At 42.0% G+C, this 14,188-nt stretch overlaps 1 protein-coding gene across 1 annotated transcript in view; it reads right to left on the bottom strand.

Moving 5' to 3' along the window:
• LOC126161618 (CD82 antigen) overlaps positions 1 to 13,781 on the bottom strand; it is a 292,787-nt gene extending 279,006 nt beyond the window's left edge. Inside the window, exon 1 of the mRNA XM_049917574.1 lies at positions 13,586 to 13,781. The gene's annotated coding sequence lies outside the window, so the exon portion shown is untranslated. The remainder of the gene's footprint in view (positions 1 to 13,585) is intronic.
• Between the last annotated feature and the right edge of the window lie 407 nt (positions 13,782 to 14,188).

Here is a 14,188-nt window from a genome sequence, read left to right on the forward strand (position 1 = left end):
GTTCGTACCTGTCATTCAAGCTCAGTTCGCGTCGATGCCCAGCTGGGACAGTCATTGTTGGTGCCAGATGTGACACCTCTGTTCTAATTTTCGCATTGCGAATAGCCCAAAGTGACATACACGTTTAATTACGTATCCTTCCTACTACACTGCATATGAACAACATAAATTTAGCTTAAGTAAAGTTTATTCTCCAACGTTTATTCGTACGACCACTTTCGGCAGCATGCTGTTATCAGATTCCTATTGATTCATGTGAAATGAGAAAAAATATTTTCGGTATGTCAAGGAAGGAGGATATATTCCCACAAAATTGAAGAAAAGGTACAACTGAAAATATTTAAATGTATGAAACAAAAAAACAGGGCACATTAAAAGAAACCAATCTTTCTAGACTGAGGCAACATTTCAGAACATAACCTCACTGGCACACTGCACATATTTCTCCCACTTCTCATGAATCTGTAATTAATAAGTAGTGGATAAGGATTCATGTACAGTACCACTGCCACACACTCTTGAATGAATGCGTTATTTTGCCCCACTCATCCTGTTATTCAGATTTTTCTTTCCTTTCACAACCGGTTCAGTTTGTGATTTCCTTGCAAATTTGCCACTTTGTGGGCACGACATCTCAAAAACCAACAGTATTAAATTTTTGTGATCCAAAAGTGAATGGAAACAAAACGTGAATTCGGTATCATTTTTGGACATATGGCAACTTTCCTAGATGATCATTTTATAACGGCTTAAAAATCCGAAACGATTGAAAATTGAAGGAAATGTTGAAATAAACAAGTCCGAGTTCATTCAATAATGCATGAGTGAAATAATTCTAGTTTGCACGACGACCAATAGGTTGTGCAACTCGTTTCGTGCAGATTGTTTCGTACATTACTGTAGACACAGCGATGCCAGTGGACATTCCAGTTTGATCGTTTCGATAGCGTCAGAATAGTGTCTAAAATGGAAGTTTTGACAGTAGCACGAGCTGTAATACATGAAGCACTGTCTCCAGAATGAACTAAAAAACACATTGAATTTCTTGGTAATCTAGGATTTGTATTGGTCTCTACCATATCTATATTGTGTTTCAAAATTATAGCACAGTGTGTATATATGTATGTATGTATGTATATTTGTCTAACATCCAACACCCTGGATCAATTTCAACTAAATAGAAACAGTAAAGTGGTGCTTATAACCTCCTAGCTCCAATAGGAGCGGAGATGGAGCAAAAAATTTTTCCAGCCCTTGGTATATAGGCTACGCTGCATAACTACCATGTGTGGCAACATTATTACCCTGCTGCGAAGTGTACATGTCAGGGACAGGAAATGGTTTTATGGCCCCAACATGTAGGTTGCCCTGCAATACTGGTATATGCGTTGGGGTAGTATTGGTCTGCTTCATTGACCTACTTTGCATGGCAGCCAGTACATCAGGGGCAAATAAATTGGTTTCAAGCCCCTGAAGTGTAGCCACCCTCCAGTACAGGTGTTGTGCAAGCAGTATCCACCTGCATAACTGGACTGTATTGCAGGGGCTACACATGCTAATGAAAATGTCTGCAGACAGGCTGAAATGCACTGAAGAGCCGAGACAGAGCAAGGCGGAGGAGGAAATAGAGAGGGGAGGACAGAGATGCATGAGACAGGTGAAAGTCACTGCAGGGCAGTGCACAGATGGAAAAGGGAGGGGAAGGGAGATGCGGTCAGAAGGAGGGGGAAGGAGATGTGGTCAGAGGTGCTGAAAAATGGGCAGAGAGAGAGGAGATGAAAAAGAGACAATTGGGGAGATGGAGACAGAGATGGAAGAATGAGATGGATGAATAGATAGATGTGAGAGGGTGTGTAACTTATACGTGGGTAACAGGCTGGTCAGCAATAATCGCCAGATTTGTGTAGTCTTTCCTCCTGTACATAGAATCTGCCAATTAAGCTCAGAAATTTAGTCCTGTAGACGTGGGCTGTTCCACAGCCAGATATCTTGCTTGCCTGGATTTTACTTTATTCATTTTTGTACGTTCACTTAAATAAATGAATTTTGCTCTGCAGCTCAGATACTGCCAATCCATTCATGTCCGGATTGCGTAGGACGGCCTCGTGCGCGATAACACGTCGCTGCTTGTTTCTATTATCAACATCGTTAGAAGCCCACAAACAACGTCACAAAGCATAGATATAGAAGAAGCGAAAAAATTTCTACCATTGCTCACTCATATCTGTGTTTATTTACACACTACCGACACGACAGCTAACATCCAACACATACAACTACTAATTAAGTGTCGCCAAAGTTGGAAGAGGTCGAAACTGTTTAGTTTCACCAACGAGTTGCGCAATCGCGCGCCGCGCTTGCGCAGTGGCAAATAGCGAATTTTCGCGCAACCTAGTGCCATCGTGTAAACTAGACTTTAGGCACATGACAGCAGGTTGCTGAAATGCGTGCTGTGAAGATAGATATGAAATCAAACTTTTTTTTTAACAGTGGCAGACCTCGGCGAATTCTATAAAACATGGACAACTTGAATTTTAATGAAAATCGCAGTATTTGCTATCATTCGTGTGATAGTGATTTAAATGGTGAGCATACGTATCGTCACACAATCTCAGGAAGAAGCCGGGCAAGCGGCAGGGGTTCGAGGTTTCTGTCCAGGCAGGTGGCGAGGCAGACAAGTTGGCGTCGCGACGCAGCAGCTGCGGCCTGGCTCTGCTCTCCTTGCACGTGCCTAGCGGCCCTGAGCGGAGGTTCGCGGTTGGCCGGCCACGGGAACCGGTTCCCGCCTCCTGGAATGCCCGCCCCCCCCCCCCCCCCCCTCCCAAACTCCACTGGAACACAGCTTTTGGCCTTCGAAGCCCTCCATCCACTCCGCACTGAGCCAGTCCCACTGCCCCAGCACACCGAAGTCATTCCGCACAACTTCGATTAAAGTGATAAAAACATCTCATATGCAGCTTTAACACTCACAGTTCTCAAAATTCCCATCCCGCTGGAGGTCGTTACTTAAGATCTGCGCTGTGTGCACTGTCTAGGCGGATTGCTGTCATTTTCTCAGCTTAATCACTACAAGATGGAAGACAGGAGAAAATTTTTTTTCAGGTTTTGCGTTCGTATCAGAACTGACTAACCGAGCGAGTTCTAGAAGGACCACCATTTAACATGGACTCCGAATCACGATGCAACTCGGCATTTTTCATTTTAACAAGCACTGGCAAAGGGGGACAGAAGTGATAGTTGACAAATAGCATCTTTGGGCTAAGGATTAAACCCTGAACCTCTACATCAGTAGTTCCCGACATTTCTGAGGCTATTATCCTGAGTGCAACCAAGTATTAGTTGGTACCCTCTCCCCCATACCCCTTCATCGTCAACATTAGCACCAAATTGCGCTTTATAATGAGTAAAGAATTTTCTTTGGGCACTTATTTTTAAAATACGAATGAGAAATGATATTTAGTTTTGTAGGCGTTATGAATGAAACAATACTGGTGTAACATTCTACAATATTTATTATTTGTTACAAGAACCAGTTTTTGACTGTTACGCCATCATTAGTTACAAAATGGAGTGAAATTTTGTTGGAACAAAGATTTTACACTAGTGCATCTACAGATTATCTCCATTTCCAGAGATGATATGTTAATGCTAGAATTAAGATTGAAACAAGAGGGATTGTTTCAATGTAAATGCAATATACTACTATTTAACTAAGAAAAATGTAACACATTAAGTAATTAACTACAGGCAAGTTACAACAGTTGTACATAGAAACAGATAAAGTATAGTGATATTAAGCAGGTGAGTGTAGCAGTTGTTATTACCCAAAGTAAAATTTTAACACGAGAGACATTTTAGTAACTGAAATAAAGGATAATGGGGCATGTGAGTGAGGGGGTAATTTACAACAAGGCCTGGATGGTATTATGGGTAGTATCTGCGTATAGAAGTGGCGAGTAGGGGAACTGTCTGGTCATTCAATACTAAGCTTGGACTGTAGGACAAGTTTATTAATTTCCATTATTTCACGATAGTTCATCTTCCTTTATGGACGTGATTTAATGACTGAAGTTTCAACTTCCTAACTATGGCCTCCTTTAAGTAGAAGGTGTCTAAAGGTTTGATCTCCTTTCTAAATTTCAAGTCTCTGGTGTTCCTTCAAGCAGGTAAACATTGCCCTGCCGGACTACAATTACTAGTAATTTTATACATCAAATCTTTACCAAACCTGGCGTGCTCTATCACTGGGCAAAAAGTGTCCAACAGTGCTGCGTACATAAAATGTTTTTACGTTCCCGGATTTAAGCTTTCTGGCTACATACAGTGAGACTAAGTATGGAGTTGTGTACAACCTATTGCGTTCTGTGAGTGGTGGGTCAAGGACAAGGTAAAGAAAAGAGTAAACCGGTTTCTCTGCTTTTGTACAGTACGAAGTCCACTTAGGTAGGAGGAGAGCCTTTCTCTGATGGTACTTGTTTGACTGCATTTGGTTCTATTTGAAAGTTGTAGGGGTCTTATTAAACCACGAACCAATGAACCACTGACACAATCGGTACTTATTTCATACAACCTTTTTTTTAATAGAATGGCTAAGCAATTCTCAGTCCATCGCAAGTGCCACCAACAGTAAAGAACACTGTCTGCAGTCACAAGTAGACACTTGTTACGAAACATGCTTCTCGTGCAACAATCTGGCTTCTCCCACATCCTGCATCCTCATTTAGAATCAATCATGTTCAAGTGGGCGCACTACACTTATTGTTTGTAAATCACTTGGCTGCTGGACTCAAATTTCTGAACTGGCAGAAATTCGAAGACTCGAGGCTGGCAATGCTTTAAGTCTGAACAATAACAATAACATAGTCAAATCAGACGATGCTGACGAAATAAGAACAGGAAATGAGACTTAACTAGTAGATGAGTTTGCTATTTGGGCACCAAAATAATTGATGATGGCTGAAGTAGAGAGGAAATAAAATGTAGATTGGCAATGGCAGGAAAAGTGTTTCTAAGGAAGAGAAATTTGTTAACATTGATTACAGATTTTAAGTGTCAGGAAGTCTTCCATGAAAGTATTTCTTTGAAGTGTAGCCATGTATGGAAGTACAAAATGAACGATAAACAGTTTGGACAAGAAGAGAATAGAAACTTTTGAAATTGATGCTACAGGTGAATGCTGAAGACTGGATGGGTAGATCATGTCAATAGTGTGGAGGTACTGAACAGAAATGAGGAGACAAGGACTTTCTGCACAACCTGGCTAGAAGAAGGGATCGGTTGATAGGACATTCTGAGGCATCAAGTGATCAATTTAATACTTGGGGGATGTGGGGGGGGGGGAGGAGGAGGGGGTGAACGTATTTGAGGGAGACCAAGAGATGAATACCGTAAGCAGATTCAGAAGGATGCGGATTGCAGCAGTTATTTGGAGATGGTGAGGCTTGCAAGCATAGAGTAGCGTGGAGACCTGTATCAAACCAGTTTTCGGGCTGAAGACCACAACACACAACAACAATGCAGTGTTGGTACATAGAAATATAGTACCCATTACTGTAGTGTTTTCAGTTTGTTCGTTTAAACTGTTGCGAAGTGAATAATGAAGCAACTTCTCGCCCATTGTGGGAACTACCTGCCACTCTGAGAAAGGAGTGTCATGTGATATATAACGATGTATGTGTCAATTTTACTGTCATAGATGTATGGTACACAGTACAGAATGAGTGTGTAGTGGATGGCCTGTGAGGAACAAGGGAGATTTTCATAGACTCGTTTCTAATCACCACCACACTGACACACATTAATATTGGTATTTAAAAATGTAATCATTAGTAACGTATGTCATCAGTATTACAGTCTTACGAAACAGTGATAGTTGTAACCATGTTTTAAAAATTGTTTACTTTCGTGATCGAAATATACCAAAATTTTTGTTTTTACCTCTCAGAAAATTTCATTTTAACCTCAATGGGGTAATTACCACCAGGTTGGGTTGATCGGTTGTTCTAATTATTATAGGGACCAAACTATGAGGTCATCGGTGCCTCTTAACTGTAATAGGCAAGTCAACAAAACAACACGCCAAAGAAGGGCCTAGTGTGCGAAACACAAGGGAAGAAAACTCCTAAGTTCAGAGGTGCCCCGCCCAGGGAGCAATCGCAGGTTCCCATAGGCAGAAAGGGCTATGAGGAACATACAGCCTACCCTCCGCCACTTACCAGAGGCACCTCCAGGTTGGGAACCACCGCTGTATATCTTAGTAGGTTGGCAGTTTTTCAGACTACTGAACGTAACAGCAACACATTTGACAATGTTGCTATTTTCTTGCATACAGCGCAGAATGTCTCTCCAACACTGCAATGAAGTTACTTAGCTAGTTGTGGGCCTGGAGAAAAAGTAATTGTTGTTCTGACTGACAACACTGCTTTTCACCATTCACCGTGGGCTTGGATGATGGTAATGGCATCGTGACAAAAGCAGCAGCTACGCAGTGTGCTGAGGTATTTTATTGCCGATATACGTTCAGAGCACTGAAAGACCTGAGTCGAAACAAGACCCCGGGAGTAGACAACATTCCATTAAAACTACTGATGGCCTTGGGAGAGCCAGTCATGACAAAACTCTACCATCTGGTGAGGAAGATGTATGAGACAGGCGAAATACCCACAGACTCCAAGAAGAATATAATAATTCCAATCCCAAAGAAAGCAGGTGTTGACAGATGTGAAAATTACCGAACTATCAGTTTAATAAGTCACAGCTGCAAAATACTAACGCGAATTCTTTACAGACGAATGGAAAAACTGGTAGAAGCGGACCTCGGGGAAGATCAGTTTGGATTCCGTAGAAATATTGGAACACGTGAGGCAATACTAACCTTAAGACTTATCTTAGAAGAAAGATTAAGAAAAGGCAAACCTACGTTTCTAGCATTTGTAGACTTAGAGAAAGCTTTTGACAACTTTAACTGGAATACTCTCTTTCAAATTCTGAAGGTGGCAGGGGTAAAATACAGCGAGCGAAAGGCTATTTACAATTTGTACAGAAACCAGATGGCAGTTATAAGAGTCGAGGGGCATGAAAGGGAAGCAGTGGTTGGGAAAGGAGTGAGACAGGGTTGTAGCCTCGCCCCGATGTTATTCAATCTGTATATTGAGCAAGCAGTAAAGGAAACAAAAGAAAAATTCGGAGTAGGTATTAAAATTCATGGAGAAGAACTAAACACTTTGAGGTTCGCCGATGACATTGTAATTCTGTCAGAGACAGCAAAGGACTTGGAAGAGCAGTTGAACGGAATGGATAGGGTCTTGAAAGGAGGATGTAAGATGAACATCAACAAAAGCAAAACGAGGATAATGGAATGTAGCCAATTAAATCGGGTGATGCTGAGGGGATTAGATTAGGAAATGAGACACTTAAAGTAGTAATGGAGTTTTGCTATTTAGGGAGTAAAATAACTGATGATGGTCGAAGTAGACAGGATATAAAATGTAGACTGGCAATGGCAAGGAAAGCGTTTCTGAAGAAGAGAAATTTGTTAACATCGAGTATAGATTTAAGTGTCAGGAAGTCGTTTCTGAAAGTATTTGTATGGAGTGTAGCCATGTATGGAAGTGAAACATGGACGATAACCAGTTTGGACAAGAAGAGAGTAGAAGCTTTCGATATGTGGTGCTACAGAAGAATGCTGAAGATAAGGTGGGTAGATCACGTAACTAATGAGGAGGTATTGAATAGGATTGGGGAGAAGAGAAGTTTGTGGCACAACTTGACTAGAAGAAGGGATCGGTTGGTAGGACATGTTTTGAGGCATCAAGGGATCACAAATTTAGCATTGGAGGGCAGCGTGGAGGGTAAAAATCGTAGAGGGAGACCAAGAGATCAATACACTAAGCAGATTCAGAAGGATGTAGGTTGCGGTAGGTACTGGGAGATGAAGAGGCTTGCACAGGATAGAGTAGCATGGAGAGCTGCATCAAACCAGTCTCAGGACTGAAGACCACAACAACAACACGTTCAGAGCCGCAAGTGAAACAGGATGGGAATACCGAAGGATTTATGGTGCTATTCTGGTAGTTGCTGAGAAATGTCATTACAGCGACTACAAAATACGATATGTCGGAGCCGCAAAAACTGGAATCACGCTTACTGTCGAACCCTGAGCGAGTTGCGGTACATCTTGGAAGTAGGATTTAAAGTTCCCTCTACGACGGCACTGACGTAATTCGAGTTCAGATGGGACAGGGATAGGCAAGGAAATAGGGGATTATCCTTTTCAGGGGAACAGTTTCTTAAAATTACTGAAGATGTGCAAAAGCTGCAATGATCGATCTGCTCATCTACTGGAGAAAATAAATGCACTGTGGGACTAGACACTCCTACGTTTGGGGTGACTGAAGACCTGATATGTGAGCAGGGCTCTGTAACGGCTGAAGCAATTTCTACTTGATAATTTTTGTGGCACGTGGAATACTTCAAATACGGCGTGAAATCTAATACCAAAGAAAACAGGTGCTGACTTTTTTATTACCCAATAATTAGCTTCGTTAGTCGTGATTACAAAATACTGGCAGTAGCACTGTGTACTATAAAGCTGTCACAGTAGAACAGAGATACTTAAATATGACTATCTTCTCAGAGTTGAGAATAGTTCCTACAATGAACCACTTCGCAACAAATAAATGAACTGACAACTGCAATGACTACTATATTTCTGTATACCAACATGTCATCGTGTGTTGTGATGTTCGGACTGAAAACTTGTTAGGTGCAGTTCTCCACGCTACTGTTCCTTGTGCAAGCCTCTTCAGCGAATAACTACAGCAACCCTTCGCCATCAAGCAAATGATAAAATGAAACGTGCAGGGTAAATTTTTTTGCAAAATGTTCCAACTGCTGTAGGTTGCAGTAGTTCTGAGATGGACAGAGTAGCGGAGGACAGAAGTATGGAGGGTTGCGTCTAACCGACCTTCTGGTTTTAAATGTTCTCGTCGTCCTTAGTCCTGTGACTGGCCTGACGCATCTCACCATGCTAGTTTAATCTTCGGAAGCATCATCTCTGCGCAACAACTGTAACCTACAACCATTCAAGTCTGCTTACTAGTGTCAATCTGCAGTTACTTCTCCCCACACTGCCATCCATCACCAAACAAACTAAGCTCACCGGATAAAAATTAGTCACCCCGGCGCGCACGTATAGACGAATCGCTAAGCCTTTACAAATGGTGCAGCAATCCAGTCACGAGCTCAATTGCACGCGCACTGCCTCTACCTGAGCACAAGGCTGTAGCAATCAGTGACATTTATGTTTCAAGCGGACTTAAGCATTGGTAAACCTAAGGACGTTTTAAACGTTACGTCGGTACTGTGACCGAAGGAAGATCCTGACAGACCGGACACGCGCTTCACGGCTTGTGAATAAAAATTACCTCCAAACCCGGCAGGAATTGCTGCAGGCAGTGAATGAAGGTCCACTCCAACCTGCTGGCGAGAGAACTTTGCGATGGGAACCTCAAGCAATGAATATTTGGTGTCCGCCATCTCGCAAGAGCCCATTGCTCACACAGGCTCAAAGACAGCAAAGTTCGTCGCGGTAGAAGAATATGTAATTGGGTTTCTGAATACTCTCCCATCCTATTATATCTCTACTGTCCGGCAAAATCCCCCATAGAAAGTCTGTGGGAGATAATAGAATGGCGGGTAAAACGCCAACATCGGCATCCCTCAATTGATGGAATTGAGCGATCAAATTCTCAGCGAGTGGCTTAACCAGTACATGACGTACCTGCTCAACTCTGTAGAATCACTTCCTAACCGAATCCATGCGGTTATCAAGTCGAAGGGAGGAATTCCATGGTATCACATGATGCTTTTAATGATTTCGCTACGGATGACAAATTTTTTTGTCCAGTGAGTAGCTCTCTCCAGGTTTCTGCATATTTTCCGTAAACTGATCCCCTCTTTTAGCGAAGTTATGCCACAAATATTTTTACACCAATTTGATTCAGTACTTCATTAGTTATTCGCTATACCCAGCGCTCTTCCGTAACACCATATGTCAATAGTTTTAATTCTCTTGTGAACTATTTATCGTCCACGTTTCACTTCGGATAATTCCTTCAAAAAGAGGGCTTCACAACACTTTACATTAGATGATAAATTACCCCATTTTAGTAAGGCCTCTATTCTCTACACTTCGGCCATCGTCAATTATTTTTCTGCTCAAGTAACAAAATTCGTCTGCTTTTAGTGTTCCATTTCGTGATTCAACTACAATCCATTACTCAATTCGACTACATTCCATTATCTTTTTTCATATTTGTTGGTGACTAATAACTTCTTTTGAAGACACTGTTCATTCCATTCAACTACTCTTCGAAGTCGTCTTCTGTGTAACAATTTCTTCGGCAAGCCTCAATATTTTTATTTCTTCTCACTGAACTTTAAATTTCTCCTTGTTTTCCTTCATGCTTGCTCAATGCTGAGGCTGAATTCATCTGGGATGGGACATAATCCTGTCTCATTACAACTACTATCTTTTCGTAACATTCGACTCTCTTAACTGCAGTCTGGTTTCCTCTGTATTGTATCGCTGCACCCCTTAAAATTTCAAAGACTCTTCCAGTAAACATTGTCAAACGCTTTCTCTCTATATAGAAAACTAATCGTTAAAGATCGTCGTTAATGATCCGTAGGTTCGCGTGTCACTGACGTACGAGGCTACAGGCTACTGAGCAACGCAATTCAAATAAACCAACGAGATTTCACGATCACGTCCAGAAAAAACAATTCGGCAGTGCCTGCTGCGTCATATCTCTCTCTCTCTCTCTCTCTCTGTCTGTGTGTGTGTGTGTGTGTGTGTGTGTGTGTGTGTGTGTGTACACTGAAGCTCTAGTCCTTCAAATTGCAATCTTCCGTAAGTTGTTTCAACGAAGATTGAGATATTAATTGTCCATCCGTCGACGAAGAAGTCATTAAAATTGATACCGAATTCGGAGTGTTCAAGGATAGAAAAAGGAAAATTGCTATTCCCTTTCGAGAGAATCTTGTAGCTGCCTCAGTTCACTAAAACCAAGAAAAAATCTGGATGATCAGACGGGGGTTTAAAGCCAACGCCTTTTGAATTTGAATCCAGTGCCAGAACTGCTGTACGGCGTTATGTGGTCGCCTGTTTAATTTCTCTTTGCTTTTCAATACCAGCAAATACCAAAAATCTCACGAGCAATGAATTTAATTCTACTCTCTTAGTTTGATTTCAAGATTCGTCGCTTCTCTCGATATGGTTTTTTGTTGTCACGTCCATGTCTTAGTATTGTCAGATTCCTGAATCCACTGATTATGTTGACTGCGTGAGTGCCTCTTTACAGGCGTGTTTACAGCAACAATAATGCGAATTCTACAGAAACTTCAATGTTACCTGCAAGAATGTTAACTAAGTAATCGCAAAAAATGACCTGCAAATACGAGGGAAAGTTCGACTCCCATTCAAGGCATAAATCGCCGATTCAAGTTATAGAACGCCAAAACGATATTGCTTTCTCTACATTTCCAGCACAGTCCACGTCTCAGGTTCCAGCCCTTTTAAGTCTTATGGCCTCTGACTAGTGCGAAGATAGGCAAGTTCTGAGATACCCAGGTCCAACATTCGTTGTTCAAAAGTGATTAAGGGAAATGGTGCCGCTAATAAATACACAGGCAAAGTAAAGGCTACTGAAGACGCAGAACTCTATAGCGCAAACTTCAGTCATCATTGTCACGCTCATTCAATTTACTACTGCACCATCTTGCGAACTTATGTACAACTAGCAGGTATCACTTATTTCTTGGAAAATGTTTAACAACTGTGCTTGCTATAACGTTTTGTTGCCGAGTTGAGTCCTGTGGCGCGTCTTTCAGTCTACCATTTCGTGCCAATGTTAAATATCTGATGACAGTCGTTATATGCACAGAAAGAAGGGTATATTCACCCACTACACTTTCCAAAAATTTTATCGTCATTCACGGGGTCATGCTCTAAAGATTTATGAAGGCTGCAGTTAATGTCCAATTAGTGACGAGGCAATACAGAAAGGGTGGCAAAAATAGGATGTGGTGTACGGTGAAGCAATTTAATGATATCCCTTCATGTGTATCACAAAAAGTTGTACAAATAGCGAATTTAACTGCATGTTTTGAAGTCTACTCCTCGCTTGTTATCCTTCAGGCGGTTCGTCGTACTACTGCTGTACAGACCACCGCAGTGAACTGCTTTACACAGCAAGTAATGCTACAGACGTTTCCAGGAGTCTTTAAAACCTGTAGCTGCTGGTGTCTTATTACGTAACATTAGGGTTTTATTCCGGAGCTGCGCTCCTACATCACGGAAGGCTTAGCCCATAACTATACTGGACAATCTTTTGAAGTCATACCACCACTACCATTCAACACAACCAAGGATTTCTTTCCTATATTTACAAGACTTGTCACTGCTTTCCTAACACAGTGTGCTTCGCAGACGGAAATCTATCTACTGATCAGTTTTACGCTGCAAACGGTTTGAAAGGAGTGAGGGAGCAGCTTATAACACGAAGCTACAAGTCGGAATGTGAGAACTGCTCGATTGGAGAACAGCGCATTGGCCGAGAAACGTAGGGCTATGGGTTCGAATCCAGTGCCAGCAATCGGAGGTGTCATCTGACTGCAAGCCCACCTAAATACGGCACTGCTATATTCTTGACGACCAAATTTTTTGTTTCGATGTGTTTAATGCGGTAGCAAAAATGAGCAAAGAGCGAGCGAGCGAGAGAGAACACAGTTAACACCTGTAAAGATAACACAAACCTTCGCCTTAAATCTTTTCTAATTTTTGGAGTTTAAAGTGTGCATATATCGCTATACTGTTTTGATTGGTAAGATGACGGATTATCCGAATGAGGAAACTTTCCTAATTCTGTGGACATTGTTATTGGCATCCGCGTGGCATTGTCTGTCTATTTGGATAAAATTCCGTTTGCGGATGGGAACGTTCATTCTTTTGGGCTGACTAAACATGGGACTTCAAATTTCGACTGTGTTGGGTCTCGTGTTGCTTGCTTGTAAAAGGGCACGCAAGCTTTACTGGAACTTTAACAGAAAACTTCGGTTCCACTAGACTGAAGCTAGTGCAAATCTGAATCGGTTTTCTGTAAGTTTCCTGTACATTTGTTCCATTGGCGTGTTGCATTCAAGACGTAAACAAGAACAGCGAGAGAGGTTATATTCAACAGGTGCTTCCCCCATCCTGGATGAGCCTTTGCTCATGGATCAATGGGTACTCCAGATAAATTTTCTTTCCGAGTGTCTTATATTTAAGTCCTACTTTTCAAGGTATTAATGAGTACAGAGTTTCCTTTAACGCTCCACAATAAAAATAAAAGACGCTTTATCACATTCATTCAACTTACATACTTTGAATGACATTGCTCCGAGCAACCGAAGATGCTTCTAACAAAATTTTATGGAAAAACAAACAAAAACACACACACACACACACACACACACACACACACACACAAACCAATCACTTCAGAAAAATCGATCAATTACTTAAGGGAAAAAAAGTCACACTCACTGTTTGACCCTGCTCCGCCCCTCGGCCGCTAGTTTTCGACGGCGGCGTATTCACAACCCTCTCACACGCGGAAGGAGATAAGAATACTCGTCACCCGCCAAATCACTTCCACTAGGTAAATGCAGCGCTCACACGGCAACCACGTTGTTTACGAACTCCGACAACAACCACCCACGACGCAAGCCACGGAGCGATTGTGAGCTCTGGCGCGCGCGCGACACTGGGCTGAGGGCAACTTCCCCCACCACGCTGGCGGCGCATGCGCAGTGGCAACCCGCAGCGCGTGTGACAAGTGACGTGAGAACTTTCGCAAATATCTCAATATCCGTAGGATGTGTTAATGATTTTAGCGTCATTAACGAACGAATTAGTTGAAATAAATTATGGGAAACAAACTAATTCCGGTTTTAGATCCGTCTATACCAGTTCTGAGTCTCTTTTTTTTGTGACTGCTGCAACTCATTATTTAATTATTCAAGGTATTTCACAATAGCTATTACAGACCTCCAGAGCTTGTAGATGGGACTCAGTACCGCTTCACGGTGCAGTGCATAATTGTAGAACTACGCAACACTTCTGCCGAGAGTGTTTTTCCTATTACCT

The sequence above is a fragment of the Schistocerca cancellata genome, chromosome 2 (assembly GCF_023864275.1).
Source record: "Schistocerca cancellata isolate TAMUIC-IGC-003103 chromosome 2, iqSchCanc2.1, whole genome shotgun sequence".
Classification (NCBI taxonomy): Eukaryota; Metazoa; Arthropoda; class Insecta; order Orthoptera; family Acrididae; genus Schistocerca; species Schistocerca cancellata.